Below are 12,619 nucleotides of genomic sequence, written 5' to 3'. Positions count from 1 at the left end.
TTACCCTAGTCCCATATAAATACTCCTTGACCCAAAGTGAGTTAACCTAGCCCCTTTATAAGTACTCCCTGACCCCAAGTGAGTTACCATATCACCTGTATAAGTACTCCCTGACCCCAAGTGAGTTATGCTAGCCCCTTTATATGTACTCTCTGACCGCAAGTGAGTTACCCTAGTCACATAGAAGTACTCCCTGACCCCAAGAGAGTTATTCTAGCCCCTTTATATGTACTCTCTGACCGCAAGTGAGTTATCCTAGCCCCTTTATATGTACTCCCAGACCCCCAGTGAGTTACCCTAGTCCCTTATAAGTACTCCCTGAACACAAGTGAGTTACCCTGGTCCCATATAAGTACTCACAGACACCAAGTGAGTTACCCTAGTCCCATATAAGTACTCCTTGACCCAAAGTAAGTTAACCTAGCCCCTTATAAGTACTCCCTGACTCCAAGTGAGTTACCCTGGTCCCATATAAGTACTCACAGAAACCAAGTGAGTTATCCTAGCCCCTTTATAAGTACTCCCTGACACCATGTGAGTTATCCTGGCCCCTTTATATGTACTCTCTGACCGCAAGTGAGTTATCCTAGCCCCTTTGTATGTATTCTCTGACCGCAAGTGAGTTATCCTAGCCGTTTTATATGTACTCCCTGACCCCAAGTAAGTTATCCTAGCCGATTTATATGTACTCCCTGACCCCAAGTGAGTTACCATATCACCTTTATAAGTACTCCCTGACCCCAAGTGAGTTATCCTAGCCCCTTTATATGTACTCTTTGACCGCAAGTGTGTTACCCTAGACACATAGAAGGACTCCCTGACCCCAAGAGTGTTATTCTAGCCCCTTTATATGTACTCTCTGACCGCAAGTGAGTTATCCTAGCCCCTTTATATGTACTCCCAGACCCCCAGTGAGTTACCCAAGTCCCTTATAAGTACTCTCTGACCACAAGTGAGTTACCCTGGTCCCATATAAGTACTCACAGACACCAAGTGAGTTACCCTAGTCCCATATAAGTACTCCTTGACCCAAAGTGAGTTAACCTAGCCCCTTTATAAGTACTCCCTGACTCCAAGTGAGTTACCCTAGTCCTATATAAGTACTCACACACCAAGTGAGTTACCCTAGTCCCATATAAGTACTCCTGGACCCAAAGTGGGTTACCCTAGCCCCTTTATAAGTACTCCCTGACCCCAAGTGAGTTATCCTAGCCCCATTATATGTACTCTCTGACCGCAAGTGAGTTACCCTAGTCACATAGAAGTACTCCCTGAACCCAAGAGAGTTATTCTAGCCCCTTTATATGTACTCTCTGACCGCAAGTGAGGTATCCTAGCCGTTTTATATGTACTCCCTGACCCCAAGTGAGTTACCCTAGCCCTTTAATAAGTACACCCTGGCCCCAAGTGAGTTACCCTGGTCTCATATAAGTACTCACAGACACCAAGTGAGTTACCCTAGTCCCATATAAGTACTCCTTGACCCAAAGTGAGTTACCCTATCCCCTTTATAAGTACTCCCTGACTCCAAGTGAGTTATCCTAACCACTTTTTAAGTACTCCCTGACACCATGTGAGTTATCCTATCCCCTTTATATGTACTCTCAGACCCCAAGTGAGTTACCCTAGTCCCATATAAATACACTCTGACCCTATGTGAGTTACCCTAGTCCCATATAAGTACTCCCTGACCCCAAGTGAGTTTCCCTAGCCCCTATATAAGTACTCCCTGACCCCTAGTGAGTTATCCTAGCCCCTTTATATGTACTCTCTGACCGCAAGTGAGTAAACCTAGTCCCATATAACTACTCCCTGATCCCATGTGAGTTACCCTAGCCCCTTTATAAGTACACCCTGGCCCCAAGTGAGATACCCTGGTCCCACATAAGTACTCCCAGACACCAAGTGAGTTAGCCTAGCCTCTTTATATGTACTCTCTGACCGCAAGTGAGTAACCCTAGTCCCATATAAGTACTCCCTGACCCCAAGTGAGTTACCATAGCCCCTATATAAGTTCACCCTGGCCCCAAGTGAGTTATCCTAGCCCCATTATATGTACTCTCTGACCGCAAGTGAGTTACCCTAGTCACATAGAAGTACTCCCTGAACCCAAGAGAGTTATTCTAGCCCCGTTATATGTACTCTCTGACCGCAAGTGAGTTATCCTAGCAGTTTTATATGTACTCCCTGACCCCAAGTGAGTTACCCTAGCCCTTTAATAAGTACACCCTGGCCCCAAGTGAGTTACCCTGGTCTCATATAAGTACTCACAGACACCAAGTGAGTTACCCTAGTCCCATATAAGTACTCCTTGACCCAAAGTGAGTTACCCTATCCCCTTTATAAGTACTCCCTGACTCCAAGTGAGTTATCCTAACCACTTTTTAAGTACTCCCTTACACCATGTGAGTTATCCTATCCCCTTTATATGTACTCTCAGACCCCAAGTGAGTTACCCTAATCCCATATAAATACACTCTGACCCTATGTGAGTTACCCTAGTCCCATATAAGTACTCCCTGACCCCAAGTCAGTTTCCCTAGCCCCTATATAAGTACTCCCTGACCCCTAGTGAGTTATCCTAGCCCCTTTATATGTACTCTCTGACCGCAAGTGAGTAAACCTAGTCCCATATAACTACTCCCTGATCCCATGTGAGTTACCCTAGTTCCTTTATAAGTACACCCTGGCCCCAAGTGAGATACCCTGGTCCCACATAAGTACTCCCAGACACCAAGTGAGTTAGCCTAGTCCAATATAAGTACTCCTTGACCCAAAGTGAGTTACCCTAGCCCCTTTATCAGTACTCCCTGACCACAAGTGAGTTTCCCTAGTCCCATATAAGTACTCCCAGACCCCAAGTGAGTTACCCTAGTCCCATAGAAGTACTCCCTGACCCCAAGTGAGTTACCATATCACCTGTATAAGTACTCCCTGACCCCAATTGAGTTATCCTAGCCCCTTTATATGTACTCTCTGACCGCAAGTTAGTTACCCTAGTCACATAGAAGTACACCATGACCCCAAGAGAGTTATTCTAGCCCCTTTATATGTACTCTCTGACCGAAAGTGAGTTATCCTAGCCCCTTTATATGTACTCCCAGACCCCTAGTGAGTTACCCTAGTCCCTTATAAGTACTCCCTGACCCCAAGTGAGTTACCCTACCCCCTTAATAAGTACACCCTGGCCCCAAGTGAGTTACCCTGGTCCCATATAAGTACTCCTTGACCCAAAATGAGTTAACCTAGCCCCTTTATAAGTACTCCCTGACTCCAAGTGAGTTACCCTGGTCCTATATAAGTACTCACAGACACCAAGTGAGTTACCCTATTCCCATATAAGTACTCCATGACCCAAAGTGCGTTACCCTAGCCCCTTTATAAGTACTCCCTGACCCCAAGTGAGTTACCATATCACCTGTATAAGTACTCCCTGACCCCAAGTGAGTTATCCTAGCCCCTTTATATGTACTCTCTGACCGCAAGTGAGTTACCCTAGACACATAGAAGTACTCCCTGACCCCAAGAGAGTTATCCTAGCCCCTTTATATGTACTATCTGACCGCAAGTGAGTTATCCTAGCCCGTTTATATGTACTCCTAGACCCCCAGTGAGTTACCCTAGTCCCTTATAAATACTCTCTGACCACAAGTGAGTTACCCTGGTCCCATATAAGTACTCACAGACACCAAGTGAGTTACCCTAGTCCCATATAAGTACTCCTTGACCCAAAGTGAGTTAAACTAGCCCCTTTATAAGTACTCCCTGACCCCAAGTGAGTTACCATATCACCTGTATAAGTACTCCCTGACCCCAAGTGAGTTATCCTAGCCCCTTTATATGTACTCTCTGACCGCAAGTGAGTTACCCTAGTCACATAGAAGTACTCCCTGACCCCAAGAGAGTTATTCTAGCCCCTTTATATGTACTCTCTGACCGCAAGTGAGTTATCCTAGCCCCTTTATATGTACTCCCTGACCCCAAGTGAGTTACCATATCACCTGTATAAGTACTCCCTGACCCCAAGTGAGTTATCCTAGCCCCTTTATATGTACTATCTGACCGCAAGTGAGTTATCCTAGCCCGTTTATATGTACTCCTAGACCCCCAGTGAGTTACCCTAGTCCCTTATAAGTACTCTCTGACCACAAGTGAGTTACCCTGGTCCCATATAAGTACTCACAGACACCAAGTGAGTTACCCTAGTCCCATATAAGTACTCCTTGACCCAAAGTGAGTTAACCTAGCCCCTTTATAAGTACTCCCTGACCCCAAGTGAGTTACCATATCACCTGTATAAGTACTCCCTGACCCCAAGTGAGTTATCCTAGCCCATTTATATGTACTCTCTGACCGCAAGTGAGTTACCCTAGTCACATAGAAGTACTCCCTGACCCCAAGAGAGTTATTCTAGCCCCTTTATATGTACTCTCTGACCGCAAGTGAGTTATCCTAGCCCCTTTATATGTACTCCCAGACCCCCAGTGAGTTACCCTAGTCCCTTATAAGTACTCCCTGAACACAAGTGAGTTACCCTGGTCTCATATAAGTACTCACAGACACCAAGTGAGTTATCCTAGCCCCTTTGTATGTATTCTCTGACCGCAAGTGAGTTATCCTAGCCGTTTTATATGTACTCCCTGACCCCAAGTAAGTTATCCTAGCCGATTTATATGTACTCCCTGACCCCAAGTGAGTTACCCTAGCCCTTTAATAAGTACACCCTGACCCTAAGTGAGTTACCCTGGTCTCATATAAGTACTCACAGACACAGAGTGAGTTACCCTAGTCCCATATAAGTACTCCTTGACCCAAAGTGAGTTACCCTAGCCCCTTTATAAGTACTCCCTGACCCCAAGTGAGTTACCATATCACCTTTATAAGTACTCCCTGACCCCAAGTGACTTATCCTAGCCCCTTTATATGTACTCTTTGACTGCAAGTGAGTTATCCTATCCCATTTATATGTACTCTCAGACCCCAAGTGAGTTACCCTAGTCCCATATAAATACACCCTGACACTATGTGAGTTACCCTAGTCCCATATAAGTACTCCCTGACCCCAAGTCAGTTACCATAGCCCCTATATAAGTACTCCCTGACCCCAAGTGAGTTATCCTAGGCCCTTTATATGTACTCTCTGACCGCAAGTGAGTTATCCTAGCCGTTTTATATGTACTCCCTGACCCCAAGTAAGTTATCCTAGCCGATTTATATGTACTCCCTGACCCCAAGTGAGTTACCCTAGGCCCTAAATAAGTACTCCCTGACCCCAAGTGAGTTATCCTAGCCTCTTTATATGTACTCTCTGACCGCAAGTGAGTAACCCTAGTCCCATATAAGTACTCCCTGACCCCAAGTGAGTTACCATAGCCCCTATATAAGTTCACCCTGGCCCCAAGTGAGTTATCCTAGCCCCATTATATGTACTCCCAGACTCCAAGTGAGTTACCCTAGCCGCTTTATATGTACTCCCATAACCCAAGTGAGTTACCCTAGTCCCATAGAAGTAATTCCTGACCCCAAGTGAGTTACCGTAGCCCATTATAAGTACTCCCTGACTCCACGTGAGTTATCCTAGCCCCTTTATGTATACTCTCTGACCGCAAGTGTGTTATTCTAACCCCTTTATAAGTACTCCCTGACCCCTAGTGTGTTACCCTAGTCTCATATAAGTACTCCCTGACCGCAAGTGAGTTACCATAGCCCTTTTATAAGTACACCCTGGCCCCAAGTGAGTTATCCTAGCCCCTTTATATGTACTCCCAGACTCCAAGTGAGTTACCCTAGCCGCTTTATATGTACTCCCATACCCCCAGTGAGTTAACCTAGTGCCATAGAAATACTCCCTGACCACAAGTGAGTTACCATAGCCCCTATATAAATACTCCCTGACCCCAAGTGAGTTATCCCAACCCCCTTGTATGTACTCTCTGACCGCAAGTGAGTTACCCCAGTCCAATATAAGTACTCCCTGACCCCAAGTGATTTACCATAACCCCTTTATAAGTACTCCCTGACCTTAAGTGAATTACCCTAGTCCCATATAAGTACTGCTTGACGCAAAGTGAGTTACCCTAACCCCTTTATAAGTACTCCCTGATCCCAAGTGAGTTACCCTAGCCCCTTAATAAGTACACCCTGGCCCCAAGTGAGTTACCCTGGTCCCATATAAGTACTCAAAGACACCAAGTGAGTTACCCTAGTCCCATATAAGTATTCCTTGACCCAAAGTGAGTTATCCTAGCCCCTTTATATGTACTCCCAGACTCCAAGTGAGTTACCCTAGCCGCTTTATATGTACTCCCATACCCCCAGTGAGTTAACCTAGTGCCATAGAAATACTCCCTGACCACAAGTGAGTTACCATAGCCCCTATATAAATACTCCCTGACCCCAAGTGAGTTATCCCAACCCCTTTGTATGTACTCTCTGACCGCAAGTGAGTTACCCCAGTCCAATATAAGTACTCCCTGACCCCAAGTGAGTTACCATAACCCCTTTATAAGTACTCCCTGACCTTAAGTGAGTTACCCTAGTCCCATATAAGTACTGCTTGACGCAAAGTGAGTTACCCTAACCCCTTTATAAGTACTCCCTGATCCCAAGTGAGTTACCCTAGCCCCTTAATAAGTACACCCTGGCCCCAAGTGAGTTACCCTGGTCCCATATAAGTACTCAAAGACACCAAGTGAGTTACCCTAGTCCCATATAAGTATTCCTTGACCCAAAGTGAGTTAACCTAGCCCCTTTATAAGTACTCCCTGACCCCAAGTGAGTTACCCTGGTCCCATATAAGTACTCACAGACACCAAGTGAGTTATCCTAGCCCCTTTATATGTACTCTCTGACCGCAAGTGAGTAACCCTAGTCCCATATAACTACTCCCTGATCCCAAGTGAGTTACCCTGGTCCCACATATGTACTCCCAGACCCCAAGTGAGTTACCCTAGTCCCATATAAGTACTCCCAGACCCCAAGTGAGTTACCCTAGTGCCATAGAAGTACTCCCTGACCCCAAGTGTGTTACCCTAACCCCTTTATAAGTACTCCCTGACCCCAAGTGAGTTATCCTAGCCCATTTATATGTACTCTCTGACCGCAAGTTAGTTACCCTAGTCCTATAGTAGTACTCCCTGACCCCAGTGAGTTACCCTAGTGCCATAGAAGCATTCCTTGACCCAAAGTGCGTTACCCTAGCCCTTTAATAAGTACACCCTGACCCTAAGTGAGTTACCCTGGTCTCATATAAGTACTCACAGACACAGAGTGAGTTACCCTAGTCCCATATAAGTACTCCTTTCCCCAAAGTGAGTTACCTTAGCTCCTTTATAAGTACTCCCTGACCCCAAGTGAGTTACCATATCACCTTTATAAGTACTCCCTGACCCCAAGTGAGTTATCCTAGCCCCTTTATATGTACTCTTTGACCGCAAGTGAGTTACCCTAGACACATAGAAGGACTCCCTGACCCCAAGAGTGTTATTCTAGCCCCTTTATATGTACTCTCTGACCGCAAGTGAGTTATCCTAGCCCCTTTATATGTACTCCCAGACCCCCAGTGAGTTACCCAAGTCACTTATAAGTACTCTCTGACCACAAGTGAGTTACCCTAGTCCCATATAAGTACTCCTTGACCCAAAGTGAGTTAACCTAGCCCCTTTATAAGTACTCCCTGACTCCAAGTGAGTTACCCTAGTCCTATATAAGTACTCACACACCAAGTGAGTTACCCTAGTCCCATATAAGTACTACTTGACCCAAAGTGCGTTACCCTAGCCCCTTTATAAGTACTCCCTGACCCCAAGTGAGTTATCCTAGCCCCATTATATGTACTCTCTGACCGCAAGTGAGTTACCCTAGCCCCTTTATATGTACTCTCTGACCGCAAGTGAGTAAACCTAGTCCCATATAACTACTCCCTGATCCCATGTGAGTTACCCTAGCCCCTTTATAAGTACTCCCTGACCACAAGTGAGTTACCCTAGTCCCATATAAGTACTCCCAGACCCCAAGTGAGTTACCCTAGTCCCATAGAAGTACTCCCTGACCCCAAGTGAGTTACCATATCACCTGTATAAGTAATCCCTGACCCCAATTGAGTTATCCTAGCCCCTTTATATGTACTCTCTGACCGCAAGTTAGTTACCCTAGTCACATAGAAGTACACCATGACCCCAAGAGAGTTATTCTAGCCCCTTTATATGTACTCTCTGACCGAAAGTGAGTTATCCTAGCCCCTTTACATGTACTCCCAGACCCCTAGTGAGATACCCAAGTCCCTTATAAGTACTCCCTGACCCCAAGTGAGTTACCCTACCCCCTTAATAAGTACACCCTGGCCCCAAGTGAGTTACCCTGGTCCCATATAAGTACTCCTTGACCCAAAGTGAGTTAACCTAGCCCCTTTATAAGTACTCCCTGACTCCAAGTGAGTTACCCTGGTCCTATATAAGTACTCACAGACACCAAGTGAGTTACCCTATTTCCATATAAGTACTCCATGACCCAAAGTGCGTTACCCTAGCCCCTTTATAAGTACTCCCTGACCCCAAGTGAGTTACCATATCACCTGTATAAGTACTCCCTGACCCCAAGTGAGTTATCCTAGCCCCTTTATATGTACTCTCTGACCGCAAGTGAGTTACCCTAGACACATAGAAGTACTCCCTGACCCCAAGAGAGTTATTCTAGCCCCTTTATATGTACTATCTGACCGCAAGTGAGTTATCCTAGCCCGTTTATATGTACTCCTAGACCCCCAGTGGGTTACCCTAGTCCCTTATAAGTACTCTCTGACCACAAGTGAGTTACCCTGGTCCCATATAAGTACTCACAGACACCAAGTGAGTTACCCTAGTCCCATATAAATACTCCTTGACCCAAAGTGAGTTAACCTAGCCCCTTTATAAGTACTCCCTGACCCCAAGTGAGTTACCATATCACCTGTATAAGTACTCCCTGACCCCAAGTGAGTTATGCTAGCCCCTTTATATGTACTCTCTGACCGCAAGTGAGTTACCCTAGTCACATAGAAGTACTCCCTGACCCCAAGAGAGTTATTCTAGCCCCTTTATATGTACTCTCTGACCGCAAGTGAGTTATCCTAGCCCCTTTATATGTACTCCCAGACCCCCAGTGAGTTACCCTAGTCCCTTATAAGTACTCCCTGAACACAAGTGAGTTACCCTGGTCCCATATAAGTACTCACAGACACCAAGTGAGTTACCCTAGTCCCATATAAGTACTCCTTGACCCAAAGTAAGTTAACCTAGCCCCTTATAAGTACTCCCTGACTCCAAGTGAGTTACCCTGGTCCCATATAAGTACTCACAGAAACCAAGTGAGTTATCCTAGCCCCTTTATAAGTACTCCCTGACACCATGTGAGTTATCCTGGCCCCTTTATATGTACTCTCTGACCGCAAGTGAGTTATCCTAGCCCCTTTGTATGTATTCTCTGACCGCAAGTGAGTTATCCTAGCCGTTTTATATGTACTCCCTGACCCCAAGTAAGTTATCCTAGCCGATTTATATGTACTCCCTGACCCCAAGTGAGTTACCATATCACCTTTATAAGTACTCCCTGACCCCAAGTGAGTTATCCTAGCCCCTTTATATGTACTCTTTGACCGCAAGTGAGTTACCCTAGACACATAGAAGGACTCCCTGACCCCAAGAGTGTTATTCTAGCCCCTTTATATGTACTCTCTGACCGCAAGTGAGTTATCCTAGCCCCTTTATATGTACTCCCAGACCCCCAGTGAGTTACCCAAGTCCCTTATAAGTACTCTCTGACCACAAGTGAGTTACCCTGGTCCCATATAAGTACTCACAGACACCAAGTGAGTTACCCTAGTCCCATATAAGTACTCCTTGACCCAAAGTGAGTTAACCTAGCCCCTTTATAAGTACTCCCTGACTCCAAGTGAGTTACCCTAGTCCTATATAAGTACTCACACACCAAGTGAGTTACCCTAGTCCCATATAAGTACTCCTGGACCCAAAGTGGGTTACCCTAGCCCCTTTATAAGTACTCCCTGACCCCAAGTGAGTTATCCTAGCCCCATTATATGTACTCTCTGACCGCAAGTGAGTTACCCTAGTCACATAGAAGTACTCCCTGAACCCAAGAGAGTTATTCTAGCCCCTTTATATGTACTCTCTGACCGCAAGTGAGGTATCCTAGCCGTTTTATATGTACTCCCTGACCCCAAGTGAGTTACCCTAGCCCTTTAATAAGTACACCCTGGCCCCAAGTGAGTTACCCTGGTCTCATATAAGTACTCACAGACACCAAGTGAGTTACCCTAGTCCCATATAAGTACTCCTTGACCCAAAGTGAGTTACCCTATCCCCTTTATAAGTACTCCCTGACTCCAAGTGAGTTATCCTAACCACTTTTTAAGTACTCCCTGACACCATGTGAGTTATCCTATCCCCTTTATATGTACTCTCAGACCCCAAGTGAGTTACCCTAGTCCCATATAAATACACTCTGACCCTATGTGAGTTACCCTAGTCCCATATAAGTACTCCCTGACCCCAAGTGAGTTTCCCTAGCCCCTATATAAGTACTCCCTGACCCCTAGTGAGTTATCCTAGCCCCTTTATATGTACTCTCTGACCGCAAGTGAGTAAACCTAGTCCCATATAACTACTCCCTGATCCCATGTGAGTTACCCTAGCCCCTTTATAAGTACACCCTGGCCCCAAGTGAGATACCCTGGTCCCACATAAGTACTCCCAGACACCAAGTGAGTTAGCCTAGCCTCTTTATATGTACTCTCTGACCGCAAGTGAGTAACCCTAGTCCCATATAAGTACTCCCTGACCCCAAGTGAGTTACCATAGCCCCTATATAAGTTCACCCTGGCCCCAAGTGAGTTATCCTAGCCCCATTATATGTACTCTCTGACCGCAAGTGAGTTACCCTAGTCACATAGAAGTACTCCCTGAACCCAAGAGAGTTATTCTAGCCCCGTTATATGTACTCTCTGACCGCAAGTGAGTTATCCTAGCAGTTTTATATGTACTCCCTGACCCCAAGTGAGTTACCCTAGCCCTTTAATAAGTACACCCTGGCCCCAAGTGAGTTACCCTGGTCTCATATAAGTACTCACAGACACCAAGTGAGTTACCCTAGTCCCATATAAGTACTCCTTGACCCAAAGTGAGTTACCCTATCCCCTTTATAAGTACTCCCTGACTCCAAGTGAGTTATCCTAACCACTTTTTAAGTACTCCCTTACACCATGTGAGTTATCCTATCCCCTTTATATGTACTCTCAGACCCCAAGTGAGTTACCCTAATCCCATATAAATACACTCTGACCCTATGTGAGTTACCCTAGTCCCATATAAGTACTCCCTGACCCCAAGTCAGTTTCCCTAGCCCCTATATAAGTACTCCCTGACCCCTAGTGAGTTATCCTAGCCCCTTTATATGTACTCTCTGACCGCAAGTGAGTAAACCTAGTCCCATATAACTACTCCCTGATCCCATGTGAGTTACCCTAGTTCCTTTATAAGTACACCCTGGCCCCAAGTGAGATACCCTGGTCCCACATAAGTACTCCCAGACACCAAGTGAGTTAGCCTAGTCCAATATAAGTACTCCTTGACCCAAAGTGAGTTACCCTAGCCCCTTTATCAGTACTCCCTGACCACAAGTGAGTTTCCCTAGTCCCATATAAGTACTCCCAGACCCCAAGTGAGTTACCCTAGTCCCATAGAAGTACTCCCTGACCCCAAGTGAGTTACCATATCACCTGTATAAGTACTCCCTGACCCCAATTGAGTTATCCTAGCCCCTTTATATGTACTCTCTGACCGCAAGTTAGTTACCCTAGTCACATAGAAGTACACCATGACCCCAAGAGAGTTATTCTAGCCCCTTTATATGTACTCTCTGACCGAAAGTGAGTTATCCTAGCCCCTTTATATGTACTCCCAGACCCCTAGTGAGTTACCCTAGTCCCTTATAAGTACTCCCTGACCCCAAGTGAGTTACCCTACCCCCTTAATAAGTACACCCTGGCCCCAAGTGAGTTACCCTGGTCCCATATAAGTACTCCTTGACCCAAAATGAGTTAACCTAGCCCCTTTATAAGTACTCCCTGACTCCAAGTGAGTTACCCTGGTCCTATATAAGTACTCACAGACACCAAGTGAGTTACCCTATTCCCATATAAGTACTCCATGACCCAAAGTGCGTTACCCTAGCCCCTTTATAAGTACTCCCTGACCCCAAGTGAGTTACCATATCACCTGTATAAGTACTCCCTGACCCCAAGTGAGTTATCCTAGCCCCTTTATATGTACTCTCTGACCGCAAGTGAGTTACCCTAGACACATAGAAGTACTCCCTGACCCCAAGAGAGTTATCCTAGCCCCTTTATATGTACTATCTGACCGCAAGTGAGTTATCCTAGCCCGTTTATATGTACTCCTAGACCCCCAGTGAGTTACCCTAGTCCCTTATAAATACTCTCTGACCACAAGTGAGTTACCCTGGTCCCATATAAGTACTCACAGACACCAAGTGAGTTACCCTAGTCCCATATAAGTACTCCTTGACCCAAAGTGAGTTAAACTAGCCCCTTTATAAGTACTCCCTG

The sequence above is a fragment of the Prorops nasuta genome, unplaced genomic scaffold (assembly GCF_024137725.1).
Source record: "Prorops nasuta isolate Cenicafe-Biocafe unplaced genomic scaffold, Cenicafe_Pnas_1.2 PNAS00037, whole genome shotgun sequence".
NCBI classification, from domain to species: Eukaryota; Metazoa; Arthropoda; class Insecta; order Hymenoptera; family Bethylidae; genus Prorops; species Prorops nasuta.
Note: the sequence above shows the minus strand (reverse complement) of the source record.